The 18,652-nt window shown below is 54.5% G+C and overlaps 1 non-coding gene and 2 pseudogenes across 1 annotated transcript; all 3 read right to left on the reverse strand.

The window, feature by feature from the left end:
• Positions 1-4,355: 4,355 nt before the first annotated feature.
• LOC120595356 (uncharacterized) lies at positions 4,356-4,474 on the reverse strand (annotated as a pseudogene).
• Positions 4,475-10,059: 5,585 nt separating this feature from the next.
• On the reverse strand, positions 10,060-10,178 carry LOC120595367 (uncharacterized; annotated as a pseudogene).
• A 7,378-nt stretch (positions 10,179-17,556) lies between these two features.
• Positions 17,557-17,676, reverse strand: LOC120595380 (5S ribosomal RNA). Its single transcript, XR_005650805.1, has one exon. It is a non-coding gene; the product is annotated as a 5S ribosomal RNA (ribosomal RNA).
• Positions 17,677-18,652: the final 976 nt, after the last annotated feature.

The raw sequence follows: 18,652 nt of genomic DNA on the forward strand, positions 1-18,652 counted from the left end.
CGCCGCGCCTCCCGCCGCCACGCGCGCGCTGTCCGCGTCCACCGCCGGCCCGGCCCGGCGCTGCCGGCGCCTTCGTCCTTTGTTCCCGCTACGCCCCCTCCTGATCTCGGTAGCTGCGCCTGGCCGTCCGGACAGTCCCGGGGCCCTCCCTCTTCCACGCCGGCGGCTGGGCGACGGCCACCAGGGCCCCGGGCGGGACAGACCTGAGAGGAAGCAGGTGTCCTTGGGGCATCAGCATCCTGATTCTCGGCCGGGCTGTGGAGAGGCCAGGTTGGCCAGGGGGCCCTCTGCAGGGCGGACGGAGCCGCAGCAGTGCGTGGGGGGGCCCGGAGGTCGTCTTCTGTATGTCTCGTTTCTTCTTTCAGAAAGATTGAAAAGTTGACAGCCAGGCTCCCGCCGGAGGGCCAGCCAGCACGGCAGTGTGATCAAGGCTCTTTGTGACCCTGGAGACACTTAACTGCCAAGGGGAGGCTGGAGGGGACAGCCAGCCGTCAAAGGGCTCTGGGGCTCAGCCCCGTCCTGGGGTTGGGGAGGGGGCGTGGTTCTGGAACAGGGAGGGAGCCAGCGTGCTGGGGAAGGGGCTTCAGGAGCAGGCAGGAAGCTCTGTCGCTTTCTCCCAGCCAGCTGGTTGCAGACGGCGAGAGCCGCAGGGTCCTCTGGCGCAGGTAGCGGCCCCACTGCTCACCTTCCTTCGGGCCCCAGAGCACCTGAGCTACACCAGGGGCTCAGCCCCTGTGGGCTGGCAGAGGCAGCGCCCTCAGCTCGGAACTGCGGAAGACACCAGAACCTGGGGGGCCGCTCCCCCAAACCTGACTGCCCCTGAGTTTGCCCAGGAAATCAGGAGCAGGGTTGGATGACAGCCTGTTACTGATTTGGAAGAATCAACGTGACAGAGATGTAATGCACAGCTGCGGGCGGATGCATGCGGAATCAGTCAGTTCAGGCTTTGGTAACTGTGCCGGGCCCCTGCGAGAGCGAAGGAAGGGTCCCCACGGGGAGAAGGGGTGACAGACCAGGCGACAGCTGACCTGGGCTTCCTAGAAGGAGGCGCTCAGCCTGGGGAAGGGGGACACCAGGGCAGTGTCCACTGGTGAGCAGACAGGCGTGCTCGGAGCTTCATCTGGCGGCCGGGTCGCACGCCATCTGGGACCGTCTGGGTACACGGGGAGCTGGCACGTGGGGAAGCGGCGAGCTACGGGGTGTGGGCTGCTGGCAAAAAGGGAGTCGGTGAAGGCAGATAAAACCCCACAACAGAGGAAGCAAGAGACGCACCCGCGGGAACACTCGCTGGCCGCCCCACCCGCAGGTCACGTGGCTGCAGCACCTGCTCCGTGCACACTTCCTGAAGGTGCCTAAAAGCCCTGCCTTCCCATCACCAGGGGTGTGAACGCAGAGAGGCCCAGGGAGTTCACACATGCTGAGCACGGTCATCGGGACCGCGTTCCTGAAAGCTAACGACTTCCACACGTCCCTCGTACCCCATAATATCAGAAACTTGGAAATAAACCAGTCTCCGGTGGGACAACAGGCCGATAGTATTTATTTATGACCCGTGTTCCGCTGGGCGCCTGGAGAACCTACAAGCACAATCCACTCACTCACTTTACAATTTAGAGCCGACGTGTGGCAAATAAATTGCAGTCTGCACTGGGCCAGAAAGTAGGCCCGTGAGTTAGGCTGCACCCAGCCCCATCTGGGGGACCCCGCTTTCCCGTGTCAAAAATGCAAGCAGTAGGACATCCTGGGACTAAAGCCGATTGAGCTCCGCGGCACCCCCTTTGTGCTTATTCCCAGCACAAAGAAATGATAAATAAAACAAGAGGAAATGCTCAGACAAGCAGAAACCAGAAACAAATCCAGAGGAAGGTGCTCGCGCGCCGATGCTGCTGACGTAGGCCAGGAGCGGGCACGGGGACCGACGTGGGCCCCGCGGGTGACAGTGTGGATTTTAACACGCCCCAGTGAGGCGGCCGGGCCTGGAGCCTGTGCGAGGCGGGGCCTGGTAGAGAGGTACCATGTGACTCCAGGGCCTAGAAACCACCCACCCTCCCGTGCAGGAGACCCGGAACCCCTAACCATGGCTCATGGAGCGCGGCTTCTGTTTCGGTTCTGGGTAGGGGAGCATTTGTATGTTTAAAAACCCAAACGTGCTTGGGCTTCGGCGTGGAGTCCCAATGTCCACCTCCCTCTGGCGGAGGCCGGCCTTACCTCCACGTCCATGGGACCCGAAAATGCTACCACCCGCGGGAAAACGAACCCCAGCGGAAAAGCACAACACACTCAAGGGAACAAACATCAGTCCCACGGCCAAGAGGAAGAATCAGCAGGAGACTCCGAGCTCACAGAGAGAACAGGAGAAGCTGAAAATCAAGACCCGGTGTGTTTAAAGTGTTCCGTTCTTGGTCGTGACAAGTAATGTTGGCCGCAGCCCCAGCCTCAGGTAGGGGAAGTTGGGGACACAGTCGTCCTGTGTTGGCCCGGAGGAGAAGGCAGAGCTGAGCGGTGTCGGGTCGTGAAAGCAGGAATCGGCAGCATGGGGACAGAACAAAACACCAGGGAAGAGAAACAAACAGAAACTAAAACGTGAGCGCTTAGGAAAAAAAGAAAAAAAGCTATCGCCATTAAAACGGGACACGGTCAGCCAGCGCGTGGAAGGGCCGAGGAGATGGTTCTGGAAGAAAGGGTGGCAGATGCGACCCAGGGAACGGCGCAGGTGACAGCGTGAGGCCATCGTGAGCGACGTAGCTGTGGCTTTTCCCGAGCGCACCTTCCGGGGGGACGTGTGCATTTCCAGCGGATGCTGTGATGCGCCCCGGGCGCCCAGGGCCGCGATGTATGGCCCCACGGTCCTGGGTGTTTCTGCTGAGAAAAACATTTAAATTGGCGAACAGAATGGATAGGTCGCCCCGTGTGACTTGAGGGATGCTCATTCGCTCAGCCGAAGGCCCCCCGCCCCCGCCGCCCCGGTGGCTGTCCTGCCCCCCGGGGGCCGGCCCGGCGCTCATGCCTTGGACCACCGTGACCTGCCGGCTCCCCGCGGCCAGTTTGCTGGGTCACCCTCGGAGCTTGGCGGCCTGCCATGATCACGTGAGCGGATTCCTTACGCTTAGTCTCCTCACCTATATATTTATTATAAGGGATCCGCTCACGCGATTATGGATATGTCTAAAAATACGTGGGTACTTACACGTAAGCCGTAGAGATCAGATATGCAGCTTACACGATTATGTATCTGTAGAAATAAGGACATGAGCATCGGTATGGATCTGTATATAGATACGGCTATGGACAGAGGTGTGCACATCTGTCGCTTCTGCTTTGATGAAGACCCCGTCTGGGTCCTGGAATTTGCAGATGTGCGTCTTCAGTAGACACCGTCACTTGGCTAACGCATTTGTTCCGGTGACACGGACCATCCAGTCACTGCAACCTCGCCCACCTGTCTCCGATTTAACTTCAGACATGTGTGCTTGTGGGCAATTTGATCTCCCTGTGGCTTTTAATTTGCATTGCCTTGATGACTAAGGAAGTTTCTATGCTATTAAAACATAATTTAAAATTTTATTTTATAATTATTGCACGGATAGAAATACATTTGACATTTGCATATTGGGCAGCTTTTCCTCTGCTTATTGGCATGTGGAATATCCTTTTCTTGTGAAATGATTTTCCAGATTTTTGCCCATTTTTTTCCTATTGGATTGTCTGTCTTTTTCTCAGTTGTTTGTGGGAATCCACGCGGGTTTGAGCTGGTGGCTCGTCCTGGCACCAACATCACACTTCTCTTCACTACTATAATACGAAAATGGGCCTTTGACTCGGTAGTGTGAACTTTCTACACCTGTTTATATTTCTTCAAAATCGTCTCGTACATTCCTCGTCCTTTTCATCTTAATGTGACTACAATTCATTTTATAATTTGCGGGGGATTCTTTGGAATTTTTAGACCAATCTGGGGAGCATCTCTGTCTTCGCCATACTGAGTTCGCTAATCTCTGAATGTGGTGTTTTCTTCCATTTCTTTAGGTCTCTAATTTTTCTCAATAATAGTTAAAAAATTTTAGTGTAGATATTCTGGGAAACTTTCATAAGAATTATTCGCAGACAGTCGATGTTTTTATGCTATTAAAACGTAGTTTTAAATTTCATTTTATAATTATTGCATAGATAGAAATACATTTAACATTTGCATATTGGGCTTATATCCTGTGAAATTCTAAACCCACTGTTTAATTCTAGTAGTTTTTCTATAGTTTTTATTTTATTATTATTATTTTTAGGCGAGGCAACCCTTGGTTGACCTCACAGATTGCAAGGACCTCGTCAGCTTACAATCCCTTATTTTTTATTTTTTACGCCTACAGCACCTGGTCTTCCTAGGTGGTCTCCCATCCGAGTACTCACCAGGCCCGACCCTGCTTAGCTTCCGAGATCAGACGGGATCGGGCTCGTTCAGGGCGGCGTGGCCAGAGACTCTGCAGAGATTTTTAAATGTCATAACGTCTGCCAACTCCAACCCTTTTAAACTTTCCTTTCCGATCCTGATTCCTTCATTTCTTCTTCCTGCCCCGGTTCACTAGCCAGGGCCATCAAACCCAATATTTCACAGGAGCGACAGTATGGAGTTTGTCTCATCCTCATCCCAGGCGGACGGGCTTCGGTAAGTCACCGCCGCATTCGCCGCCGTCCAGGTGTCAGAAGGGTCTCGGTTTGGGGTGGCGGCTGACACCCCTGGCTCCGGTCTCTGCCTCTGTCACCGTGCTGCTCACCCTGGGCGTCGGCGTCCACATTTCTGTCTTCTCGTAAGGACACTGGGTGTTTTCGATTAGGGTCCACCCGACTGTTCTCGTCTGTGTCACATCTGCCACAACCCTATTTTTTAAATAGGGTCTCATCCACAGGTTCCGGGGCTTAGGACTTTAACATCTCTTTTGAGGGAACAGAATTCAACCCACGACAGCCGCGAGGGAAGGTGTCAGCTATAGTTTTGGGGTTCGTTTTATTTCGTTTCTCTCTTTCGTGCATCATTCTTTATGCAAGAAAGAAATTTCCTTCTATTCTTACTCGGATAAGAATTTTTAAAATAACGAACGTGTATATAGAATAATGATTTTAGCATCTCTGAATGATTTCAGCATCTTTTAGCATCTCACCGTTTTGGATTACGTGGACTTTTCATTGTTAAGTTAGCCCTGTGCAAAGGCCCACATTACTGATCGGGGGTCCCTCCTACGCCAATATCTGGGAGACCCTGACTGCTTCACGTCCAGCTTAAGGCGAACTCTGCCTCGGGGCGATGATGGCTCACGCACAGGGGACAAGTTGGCCCAGGAAAACAGATGCATTTGATTAGGGCTCAGCGTTGACTTCCTGCAGCTCAGGGCGCTCTGTCTGGCTTTGTGACTGACTTCTAGTGTTCAGGGCAGATGCAGCTCTACATGGCAGACTGCAGCGAACATTACAGACAAACAGGTCTGTGAGGCAAGAGGCCTCCTGGATCAGTAAGCGGCATCCAGCAACCCCTGCTGGACCCTCATTGGCTTAGAGCTGGCGCGCACCATCTGCTGTTCATTGCAAGGAGTTCTGTCTCAGAAGGCTTTTCCAGAAGCAGGAGAGTATGGTATATAGACACTGTTAGCCTGTTCCTTCGTACCTTCTAGTCCCGAAAAACAACCCGCTTGGTCTTAGTTATTATTTCTAAACTTATCGTTGAATTTGTTTAGTGAAGGTTTTCTTTAGAACTTTGCACCTGTGTTTGTCAAAGGCACATACCTGAGACTTTCTGCTTTTAGTAGTAAGTTCGTACATTTTGGTGTGCAGGGTATGCTGGCCTCATAAAACGAGTCGGAAATTTCCCCCCACTTCCTGTATTGTACAAAGGTTTGTTCAAGCTCTGTCTTATTTCCTCCCCAAATCGTCAGAAACATTAGCTGGTAAAGCCGTCTAATTCGGTGCTTCCTTTCAGGAAGATGTCATCGTGTAACTTGTCACGGAAGCATTACGTGCAAAAGAAAGCGTAAGTTTGTGGAAATCGCATCGAGATCAAAAAAAAGGATATTGCCAGCATCCTGAGAAACCTCTGCTTATTTTTATGATGCCATTATGCTAATTAATTTCTTTAGTGACCATACGTTCCAGTATTGCTACTGTGTGGGTGAGGGTTGACTTCGTCAGCTTTTACAATTCCTTATGTGTTTTAAAAGTTTGTTTTGCAGATCTCTCTCTCTGTTCCTCTCTCTCTCTCTCTCTGTCTCTCTCTCTCTCTTTCCCTCCCTCCCTACATATAACAATTTTGCAATTGCCAATACCCACGTCCTTCAAATCCTTGAAAGCCAAAACTGCGTTTTACTTATCGAGCCCCACGTTTCTGCATGAAACTGGGGGCTTTGCGTGTGCCCTTCCAAGGGCCGCAGAAGGCCAGGCCCCGGCCGGGGTCCGCCCGCTGGGCCTGTGGTCCCCAGAGATTGCGGGGAGCCCCTTCTCCCAACTCCTTCCCAAGCAGTGGGGCTGCGGGCAGCTCCGCGTCTTGCGCACTGAGACGGCTCACTGTGCGTTGTGTCTGGAGCCGGAGGCTTCCGTTGGCTCCTCAGCTTCTGCTTGTCTACGTTTCTCGACCACGGAGCTAGTTTTCCCATCTTGCAGCCTAGAGAATCACACGATGCGAGGCTTTGAACGTGATCTTGCGATGCTGACTCGAAGTCGAGGGTCCATATTTGCCCTATCGAATCAGTGAGGGTTAAGAATTCTGATGACGTCCCAACTCTGGAGGGTTTAAAAAAAGACGCGGCCCCCTAGGACTGGTGCTGGGATGGGCACGATCGTGTAGGAGACAAGTCAGGAATCTCGCTCAGAGTTTCAATTACCACGCTGTTTAATACCACCACGTCATAGTTTATGCCAGAGGATACAGCGTGCCATACACATATTTACAATATGTGTGACAGTATCGTTTACACCGATGACAAATACAAACTCCCTAAAAGCCATCATTAACAAACAGGCTGAATGAAGGATGGTTTAGCCACAGACTAGATCAGCTTCCAGAACTGTCTAGCCAAATGAGGTCACGTTACAGCGACTCAGAACATCTTTACCATGCAGCCTTAAAAAGAATAGAATGGCTACGCGCTTGCAGAAATTATGAAGAAGCGGCACGGTAAACACGTTACGAGTCTCTGTAATGTGACCTCATTCGGTTAGACAGTTCTGGAAGCCGGTCAGGTAGCTGTCAGCATTAATCTAGAAGATGGGGTACATTTTTACAATGGAGCACGACTCAGCTGTAAGAAGAGAGGAAACACCGCCATTTGCAACGATGCGGGTGGATCTGGAGATCATCACGCTAAGCGAAATGAGCCAGATGGGAAAAGTCAAGAACCATATGATTTCACTCACACGTGGGATATAAAACTGAAAGCAACAAACGAGATGAACAGAGTCTCAGAAGCAGACGACGCAGCGGTGACCAGAGGCGGGGAGGGGAGGGGAGGGAGGAAGGGTAAGGGGGGGTCACATAGATGGTGACGGAAGGAGATGTGACTTTGGGTGGTGATCACACAACGCGATAGGCAGTTGATGTATCATGGAATCGTACGTTTGAAACCTATATGATTTTATTAACTCATGTCATCCCGATACATTGAATAAAATTAAAAAAATAACCTCGTGGTCGTTAGAAACGTATCGTTTGTATCCTTTCGTAACGTTCGTGGTTTTGTTGGCGTACCCTTAATTGGGCTTATATTTGTCTACACTGGCCCTTATTTCTGGTGGAAATGGGAAATGATGCAGCTACTCTAGAAAACGGTTTGGCCGTTTCTTATAAAGCCAAACATATGATGACCACGTGATCCAGCAGCTGCGTTTATCCCAGAGACATGAACATTCGTGTTCACACAGTTATAGTAACTTTATTTTTAATAGCCCCCAATCCTTCCGTGGGTAAACGATTCGATAAACTCTGGTAAATCCCTCCCGGGGACAGCTACTCGGCGGTAATAAGGGACAGATGCCCAGGGAACTGGGTAGACCTCAGAGGAATTATGCCGAGTTTTAAAAAGCCGATCCCAACAGCCTGCATCCTATGTTGTTCCATTTATAACTCCTGTATCCTTTAAATAGCCAAATCGTAGACACGGCGACATGATTAGTGGGTGGTGGGTGGGGGGTTGGGGATGGGTGTGGAGGTGGGGGGCAGGTGGGTGTGGTTATAAAGGCGCCGCTCGAATGACCCCGGTGGCGGGGGACCTGTTCTGTGTCTGGGCCGTGGTGGTGGCTGCGTGACACTCACACGTGAGAAGATTGTGCAGGACCGAAGACACACGGGCGTAAGTGTGCACAGACGCGTAAACTCGGCGAGACTTGAACACGGCGGGCGGGCTGTACCAACGTCTGCGATGCCGTTTGTAGTCTGTCGAGATGCTACCTTTGGGGCAAACGGGCGATGGGTACCTGGGGTCTCTCTATATTATTTCTTGCAACTGCATGTGAGTATACTACTATCTCAAAATAAAAAGTTTAATTAGGAGAAAAGTCCCTAATAGAGTGGTCCTCTTTGTACGCACAGACCTCGTGAATTTTTGGTTGTTATTCTAAATATTTTACAGGTTTTGATCCTATTGTGAGTTACACTTACCGTCTATTATGTTTTAAAAATAGTTATTACTGCTTTAAAAGAATGAAATTCGTTTAGATCTGCTGATCTTCTACCTGGCGGTTTTGCTACGTTCTCATCTTTGTTCTTACAGACTATCTGTCGAGTCTCTTTTCCTACGAGTTTTCCGTTTAAACGGGCACTGAACTTTTTAAAATGTTTTTTAATAATACATCGAGATGATCATGTCGTCTTCTTACAGCGTTCACGTAGCAGATTGCACTGGTGAGTTTTCCGGTGACGAAATAATCTAATGTCAAACCTTTCCTGATGGCTCCTTTGCCTTTCTGGGATAAACTCTAGGTAATCATTTCCTTCTGTTAATTTAAAAATACACCACTGAGTTTAATTAGCTAACTTCCCCCTTCTCGTTTCTGAACGTGTGTCCACCCGTGAAATCATTCTGCCGTTTTCTTTGTAATTTGCTGACTCTGTCACGGTCTCAGGGTTATTAAGTGCCTTCCTCTGAGGAGTCTGGAAGGTCACATGTGAGTTCTGTGTCTCCAGCAGACCACGGCGGGTGGGAGGTACGCGTTCCTTCAGAGTTTGCCTGTGTCACACCGTCACGGTCTGTAAGGGAGAATTTGGTCACCGTTGCAATATTTCTTACTGGTTTTTACCCTTTTTCTTTCTTCTGCCACCGAATTTAGTACCTTTGTTTTTTATCAGAAAATTTCTCACTCCGTCTAGGTTTTCATATTTAGTCCTGGGTAGTTGTTCTCATGAGACCGATCGACGGGCTTGCATAAAAATCTGGGTCGAAAATGATTTTTCTTTAGGGAGGCAAAGGCAGTGTTTAGAGTCTGAGGCGATTTTCATGACTCGCCTTTTGTATCCACCGTCTTTCTGTCCACCTGGTCGTCACCGTCCCATGTCGCTCTGAGGTACTGGCGGTGAGTATCTCGAGGTTCCCTTTCATTCACGGCATCGGGTCTTGAGGGGGACCTTTCAGTCCAGAGATTCACGCCCTCGAATTCCGAGATATCTAGGATTATTGCATCGTAATTTGTCGTCTTTTCCTCGCCCGTTCTCATTTTCCAGAACGCTTCATTGTTTGCACGCCGTTGCCAATAATTCCCAGGTCAGCCTTTTCCCCTTACACGCCATTGGTTTGTGGTTTTGTGCTACGAACTTGAAAAATAACTCCGCTTTGTCTTCCAGCTCATCTACTGAATACGTTGGTTTTCCCATCGTGTTTCTATTTATTTATTTATTTATTTATTTATTTATTTATTTATCTATCTATCTATCTATCTATCTATCTATTTATCTATTTATTATTTCGTGTTATTTTTAAATTTTTTATTATTATTATCTTTTTTTTTTTAGGCGAGGCAACCCTTGGTTGACCTCACAGATTGCAAGGACTTCGTCAGCTTACAATCTCTTATTCTTCTTATTTTTTACGCCGACAGCACCTGGTCTTCCTAGGTGGTCTCCCATCCAAGCACTAACCAGGCCTGACCCTGCTTAGCTTCCGAGATCCGACGGGACCGGGCGCGTTCAGGGCGGCGAGGCCGGAGACCCATCACAGTTTTAATTTCCAAGAATTTTTGCTCTCCACGTCCTCTTTAAAAGCACCCTGTTTCCACTCCGCGGATGCCGCTGGTGGCCCCAGGGGACCCCGGCCTCGCTCGTCCCTAACCGCGGTGGCCTCCACGCTGAATGACACGGAAGCCCATAGCGCCAGTGTGCCGCGGCCCGGGGAACGGTGAAGCCGAGTCGGGGGCTGAGCGCGGCTCCTGCCTCACGGGGCGGGACCCACGGTCCCAGCCGCAGGCCCCGGACCGGCTGTGGAAAGCCACCGTTGACAGGACTTCACGCATGAGCCGCTCGCTGCCCTCGCCCCCAGGAGGGACGTGTCGCAGGCTGCACAAGGCCCCGGGCCCAGCAGAGCCACCGGCGCCGCCTCCCTGGGCCTGGACACTCGCAGCAGAGGGAAGGGCCGGACGGGGGACGTGTCGCTTCCGAGCTGCTGCAGACACACGGCCCTGCCGTCCCCGTGGCTCTGTGGCCACCAGAAGGACAGGAGAGGGGAGGACGGACGCCATCGCAGGCCCCGGGACCGGTGGACGGGGCTGTGGACAGCGGCACGGTGGACAGCTCCGCCGGGGCCAGCTCCGGCCGCCACCACGTCGGGCTTGCGCACGGCCTGGACACGGCCGGGGGCGCGGGAGGGCTCACCGTGCTCCCCCTTCTTTCAGCGGGAGGGTCCCCGACACCACGGCCCGAGCCCCTTCCCTCCTGCCCCCCGTCATGTGGCGCAAACAGAGGCAGGGGCCGTGGGCCGGGGACACGGAAGGGTCCCAGCGCGAGGAGCTAAGGCCACCGCCGGCCTAGCGAGGACCTTCGCCGTCCGCTATGCGGCAAGCACAGCTCTGTGTTTGTGCGACCAGCTGTCCCCCCCGCCCCCGACAAAGCCTGTCCCCTCTGCTTGTGGGGGGCCGCGTTCCGCAAGCACCTCTGCGTTTGCCGCCCCTTCTCCACACAGAGGGGTCCATCCCGGGGAGCCTCGTGTGACAGGCAGTGGTCCCTGTCCAGCCTCGAGAGAAGGTGACCAGACACGGCTTTCCCTGGACAGAGAGAGCTCTGCCACCTGGTGGCTGCATCAGGAGCTGGTCACACTCGGCCAGGCCGAGATGCCTGAGCCCCGTGCCCGTTAGGAGAGGCAGACACGGCAAACCGGCACCTCGGTGCCATCCGCAGACTGGGCCCGGTGGCTCCTGCTGGCCCCGGGGACCCACACGGGGTACGTGCTGGTCCAGGGCGTTCTCGCGGACACAGGCCGCCTTAGGACCCGGAGGTGTGGCTGGTGAGAGGTCTGTGGGTGACGGGAAGCAGGGGTCACTCCCCGGAGAGGCCGCAGCAGCTCCGCGCCCCGCAGAGCTGGAGGGCGATGCTGGAGGGGACGTGTGACGTGTGAGGTGTCACGCTGCCTCGGGCCAGCATCGGATTAGGGACAGAGGCCTCCTCTGCATCCTGGCAGTGCCGCACACACCGTGCCACACGCACGGCACCACAGACACCAAGCCACACACACAGTGCATACACACAGTGCCACACACACCGGGCACGTAGAACCAAGCATGCACGGTGGGCAAACACAGCCAAGCAGGCAACACCAGGCACACAGTGCTGGGGACACATGCCATACCCCACCCCGGGCACACGTTCACGGACACATGCTGGACAGACACCAGGAACAGGGGGCACGCAGAGTCAGACACGCAGTGCCAAACACACAAAGTCAGACACACACAGTCAGACACACAATGCCAGGCGCACACGGTCACACACTCGGTGCCAGGCACGTGTGCCGGGTGCCCGGCAGGAACGTGTGCTGGATGCAGACCCGGGGCACGAGGCTGCGCCCCCAGCGGCCGAGAGAAACGCCGCGCGAGGAGAAAGTCCCTCGCGGCCAGCTCACGGCTCGCTGTGCCCCGGTCCCCTCTGCCCCCGTGGTGGCCGTGGCGGCCGTGGCAGGCATGGCAGGGACTCTGTTACGGCCTCAGCACCTGGGCGCTCTGGCTAGACGTCTTTGTGTGGCCAGATGAGAGTTTATGTCATCGGACCCCTGGGAAGGGCACTTGTGTCGTTCCGAGCCTGTCGCCGTCACAGAATTCTGGCGAGTGTGACGTCTCTGCTCGCGCACTACGGGTTTGAACCGCACACGCAGATCTTTCAGGATGTTTATTTTCCCCCAGCGAACACGTTGGAAAACTCGGGCGCTCCCCTCCCTGCCTGAAGCGGTTGCTGGATGGGGACAGGGCCACCGTGAGGCTTCGCCGTCCACACGCGGTCGTCACGCCTGGAGGGAAACGCGACTCTGCGTGGGCGGTGGCGGCCTGAGCCACCGCGTGGCACCTGCCGGGCTGCGTGTGGCAGGTGCGGGCGGACACGTGAGCCCCCTGCAGACAGCCTCGGGCACTGCTGGGCGGTGCGGAGCCGCGAGGGACGTCCCTTCTGACCGCAACGCTTTCCTGTCTCTACCTTACTCGCTTTATCGTGCGAGGACAGCCCCGAACACACGCGACGTCCTGAACGCGTGTCACCCGGCCCGCTGTGTCACCCGGGACGCTTCGGGTCAGCGGGGTTCCGTTTTGAGAATGAAAGGTCATGCCCCCAGCTCCGGGGTCGCTCAAGGGCCAGCCCAGCCTCATTTCCCAAGTCGCATCGGGGCCTTTTGGGCACGTTTCCTGGCTCAGAGCGCCAGGCCTGCGTGGTTTTGGGGGACGTTGTGGTCCCCCCGCTGGTGGCACTGTGCATTGGCACCAGCAGCGTCAGAGCGCGGGGGCCCGAGACGCCGCAGACCCAGGGCCGCTCTGCACGTCCTGCCCGGTCCCTCGGCGTCCCCTGCCCCGGTCCCCTTGGCGTCCCCTGCCCGGGTCCCCGCCGCCACCGCGCTGGGCCGCGGCCCGCGGACGGCAGCTCCCACCTTCGGCCACGCGGTGGCGCCCCGAGGCCGCTGTCCGGCTCCGTGGGCGGAGACGCGGACCGTCCTCCCGCCGCGTGTCCCCTGTCGCCGGAGGTCCAGCGATGGAGCGGAGCAGACCCCAGGCCGCAGCTCCAGGACCCCGCGAGCGCGCGCCCGCCCCCCGCCCCCGGCAGCTCCGAGCGACAGGTGCGCGCGCCCAGCGCCCGCGTCCCGCGCCCCAGCGACTGGCCCTTGGGGCGAAGTGACCTCGCCCCGCGCGGAGCACCGTGTCGCAGGCGCGCCCCAAGCCCAGGGACCGGGGCGGGGCGCCCCTCCGTGGACAGCCCCTCTGTGGACAGCACCGTGTCGCAGGCGCACCCCAAGCCCGGGGACCCGGCGGGGCGCCCCTCCCCCCTCCGTGGGCAGCGTCCGCCCCTGCGCGCCTGGGTGGGGGTCGCGTTCACCCCGCAGCTGCCCCCAGGAGGCACGCGGGTGTCCGGGGCGAGGGCTGCTCGGACCCTCACCGGCAGGTGGCCTCAGGGCCCCGGTCCCTGCTCCGCGAGGTTCGATATTGCTGGGACACGGCGCGGACACCTGTCCAGTGAGGGTCCGAGGGCTGTCACCTCCAGGGCTGGTGAGTGGTCAGCGGGGACAGCACGGGTGGGACAGCTCAGCAGCAAGCGCCCGAGCTCGCAGGTGACCCCACCTGCTGCGGGAAAGGTGTGGGGCATCCTGGCCCCGTCCCCCGCCCACCTCGTGGTCGCAGGGCCATGGGAGTCCCCTGTGCGTCTGCTCGGGCGGCGCGTCAGCCCCGGTGGCGTCTGCACCTGCGCCCTCCTCGCGCGTGGGGAGCCTCCAGCGGGGCGGTGACCTGACCGCACAGCCCCGCATCCCCGGGGCCTCCAGTCCAGCCAGCTTGGGTCAAACCCCCGCCTGTCACTGACGAGCTAAGTATTCGGGAGGCTAGTTCGCCCCTCCTGTCCCGTGTCCACGTCTGTGGAGTCTGTAGCTGGCACTGGGGAGGGGGACGGAAGGCCTGGGGGTGAGGGGGTCTCAGGCCTGGAGCGCTCAGCGCGGGAGCGCGCGGGCCAGATGTGCCGTCCACCCGCTCAGCGACAGGTGAACACTCAGAGCGGCAGTTAATCCCAGGGGTTTTGTTGTAAGTGGAGCTCGGAATCGATTTCGGTCGCTTTTACTTCCCTTAAAAAAACGAGTCCCGATTGATTCTTCAAATGCGTTGAAATAAAGCCAGATTTCCTTCCTTTTTCTGTTTGTTTTCATTCCAGAAAGCTGAGTTTATTCTTTTCCATTGAATTTACTGGGGCAACATTGGTTAATAAAATGAAACAGGTTTTGAGCTTACGGGTCTATAATACGTCGCACGTGTATTACATGGCGTGTGGTCACAGCCCAGCCAGACCTCCTTCCGACACCAGCTGTCCGACCCCCCCTCCCCCTCCCCCGGGTCACCGCCCACCTGTTGTCTGAGTCCATGAGGTTTCGTTTGCCCGGTTCATGTTCATGTTCAGCGGCACATCCCACATACGAGTGACGTCACGTGTTCTCGACTTTTTCTGTCCGACTGGTTTCGCGTAGCGTGACGATCCCCAGGCCCATGCGCATTGTCCCAAACGGCAGTATTTCATCTTTCCTTGTGGCCGAGTGAGATCCCCGAGTGACGTGGACCACGTCATCCATCAAAGGACACTCCGGTTGTTTCTGTGTCTTGGCCACCGTGGCCACCGTGAATAGATCTCCTTTGTGCATTGCTGTCTATGGCCGCTCTCGTATTAATATTACTTCGGTAAATCGGGGTCGCCGGGGTCTAGATTTTTGGGGGGACAGGGGACGGTCTTCTAAAAACCAGTTTTCGGTCTTACTTTTTTCCCTACTGTTTTTTTTTTTATTCTATTTCACCTGTTTCTACTTTAATTTTTGAAGATTTTATTATATGTAATAACTGTTATGAATAACTACTCAAGTAATAATAAATGATCATTAAATATCATATCGCATATAAAGTGAAGGAACGGTTAACATTTATCAAGTTGCGAAACGTGATCATCGATCATCGACACCAAGCCGAACCAGCCTGACGCCTGAGAGCCACGGCAGGGGAAGCGCACCTGTGTCCCCGTCACCGTGTCCTCACCCCCAGCAGAGGTGACCCCCAGACAGAAGTCGTTACTTCTGTCTTTCTGCAGTTTTCAAAAAGGAATTTTTAAAGCATATATTACGTATTCCCAGACAATCTATGAATACTCCTTATTTTTACCCACATTTCACCTCACTTGACTATTCCTACACTGCAAACTTTTTGCCTTTCCATAGAATTATTTCTGATCTGGATGCAGACGGTCCCCAGCTTACGACGGCCTGACTTACGATTTTTTGACTTCACCACGGTGCAAAAGCAACACACATGCAGTAGAAAATGTACTCGGAATTCTGAGCTCGGATCCCCCCTGGCTGGGGACGGGCGTCGGGATGTCCTCTCCCGGTGCTGGACAGGGCCGCGAGCCGCAGCCCCTCATCCGCCACCCGCCACCCACCCATCACGAAGCCCAACGCCCGACGCCCTGCAGGGTACTCGTGCTGGGTGACGTCGCCTGCCGTGGGCGAAGGCGCGTGTCTGAGCACGTACGAGGCGGGAAGACTGAGCCGGGAGGCTCGGTGGGCGTATGACGTGCGACTTCCACTCGGGACGGGCTCATCCAGACGTATCCCCATCCCAAGTCGGTAAGCGTCTGTGTGTCATTGCATGTGCTGTTAGCCGCTGTGTAAAACCCTATTGTGTACTCATGTCGCAGTGTTTATAAATATTCAGACTGTAAATAAGGTGGTCGGCGTAACAAGTGATTTTCTGCTGGAATGTGAGTGTTTGAGGTATTGTGAATTGGAATCTTCGCTAAGTCTTTTGTTTTGGCAGGCTCCCTCTGACACCATCCCACGGGTGGGGGAGGGGCGGTTCTGCCTTGTCATCCCCAGGCTCCCGCTGGCCGCTGGGCCTCTGCGGACGCCCAGCGGGCAGGGGCTCCTCGTTTCAGCTGTGCAGACCGGGAGCTCCGGCCCCCCGTGCCCGCTGCCAGCGCCGCGGAGCGAGGCAGCGTCCCCAGTTATGCCCCCCTGGCCGCCCCCACTGGCCCTCTGGGGGGCGGGCCCCGACCTCCTTGGGGATCGAAGCCCCGACCTCCCGCTTGGCCTCTGCGACACCTCCCGTGCGGGGAGCAATTATGTCGTCCAGCCACAGCTCCGAGAGAGGCACGCCTGGGCCCAGCGGATGGCCTTCGCTGTCGAGGGCCGGCTCGGGCTGCAGGTGTGTCCCGCGATTGGCTACACACCTTCTGTCTTGCTAGGCTGCCGCTTTCCTGGCCCTCTGGGTACAGAAAGCAGGTTTTAGGTGTCTTCTTTCTTGTCTGCGTCTTGCGTTGGCATTTTCGGGTGGCCGGCTCCTTTGGCACGCGGCACGGGGTGTACGAGGCCAAAAGAAAAATCCAGGAAGTCGCCGCCTGTCATTCCCCTGGGCCCGAGCTCCCCGCCCGACCTGTCATCCTCTCCTGCCCCCGTGACGTCAGCCTGACCTGTGACGCCGCTCAGGCGTTTTCGCTGCGCTCAGTGGGACTGCGGGGGGAAGTGCACCTGTTGCATCTCCCCAGAAGCAGGAGCCTCCACCTCACAGCTCTGCACGTGTCGCATCTTCGCTCGGTTCGATGTCCTTCTTAAATTTCTGCTGACACGTCCTTTTTGAGCCATGGGCGAGTCAGAAGGGCAGGGCGCAGTTTTTGGGGACTTTCCTGTTGTTTTCTGTTACCGATTCCTCGTTCGAATCCACTCTGACTCTGGCACAGACTGAGTGATTTTGATTTCTTTACATTCGCTGGAGTTCATTGAACGGCTCAGGCGATGGGTCATGTTGGTAAATGTTCCACAGGTGCCTTAAACGCATGTGCGCTGCGCTGTTCTGGGCGGGGCGCCCCCCCCATGTCGTCAGACCTCGAGGTGGGTGGCGATAGTCCATCCGTTGTTGAGAGAGGGGTGTTGCCATCCCCAGCAATAACTGTTAGTTTCTGCTTTCGATTCGATGTTTTTTCTTAGCACATTTTGAAACTCTTTTGTTTGCTACCTACGTACTTAGGATGGCCGTGTATTCTCGATAGCTCGATCCGCTTATGGTTATGCAGTGTCCCTCTCTGTGTTCCTGACATTCCCTGTCTGAATGTGTGTTTTCTGTGATGATAGATCGACTTCCGTTCTCTTCAGATTAACGTTTGTATATAATATGTTGTTTTACTCCTTTCGATCTAACGATATCATTATATTTGAAGTTTTTGTAGCTGCTGGAGAGTTGGGTCATGTTTTATTTTTATTTATTTATTTATTTATTGTTTATTTTTTTCTTTTTAAAACTTTTGGGCGAGGCAACCTTTGGTTGACCTCACAGGTTGCAAGGACCTCGTCCGCTTACAAGTCCTTATTTTTTTATTTTTTACGCCTACAGCACCTGGTCTATCCTAGGTGGTCTCCCATCCAAGTACTCACCAGGCCCGACCCTGCTTAGCTTCCGAGATCAGACGGGATCGGGCACGTTCAGGGCGGCGTGGCTGTAGACGAGTCATGTTTTGAAAATCGACTCTGTCAATCACTTTTTTAAATTTGTATATTTAGATCATTTCTATTTAACGCGATCACCGATATCTGGGGCTTAAGTCTGTCAATTTATTTTTGTTTTCCGTTTATTCTGTTTTTCTTCTCCGTTGTCTTGCCTTCCTACGGCTCACTTGAACGTTTTTAGAATTCCACGTTGACCTATCTTTATTTTTTGAGTGTATCTCTTTGCGTGGATTATTGATTGGTTGCCCTGGATACTACATTGCCGTGTAGACGTTTTTATAGCAAAGGGGAGAAATCGATGCGGGACATATGTCCCCCTAGTGGTTACAGAGAGGCGGTGGGCTGGTATTCTAACTTTCACATGTGCTTTTACTTTTACTGTTAATATCTACTGGCAGGATTTCACCGACAGGCTGTGTCCCCCGCTGGTGATGCAAATGCTCCCAGGTGAGACTTAGCTTTTGTGCCGCTGAGGATGTGCCGAGGCACACATGCTTCGTACGCCTTCGGCGACTGCTGGTGTCCTGTGGCCACTCCCCGGCATTGCTGGGCGCCTTATTTCATGTTCGATCACGGGGCCCTTCCCCACCATACCCCCTAGTCAAAATGAAGCCTGAATTTAAGATTTCCATGTCCAAAATACCAAACTAATCAGAATCACATGGTTTCGGTGGGAATTATCACCGTTAGTTCTCATGGAGCTTAAAAAAAAATTAGCATGAAAATGATCTAATGCCACAGCGAGCGCTGGTCAGTTCTGATGAGCCAGGTCTGAAAGCAGCACATAAATTCTGTTGCAATTAGACTAACCGCACAGCACAGCCGGCCTTGTACTTTTAAATCACCTTCATGATGAAGACAAGTGTACCAAAAACTTACCAAAACACCGGTCTTCTCAGTGAAAAGAGGAAGCCATGTAGCGTATTCCTTGTTCGAACAAATTCCGGATAAACGGCAAAACGGGCCTATCTCGT

The sequence above is a fragment of the Pteropus medius genome, unplaced genomic scaffold, assembly GCF_902729225.1.
Source record: "Pteropus medius unplaced genomic scaffold, Ma_sr-lr_union100, whole genome shotgun sequence".
NCBI lineage: Eukaryota > Metazoa > Chordata > Mammalia > Chiroptera > Pteropodidae > Pteropus > Pteropus medius.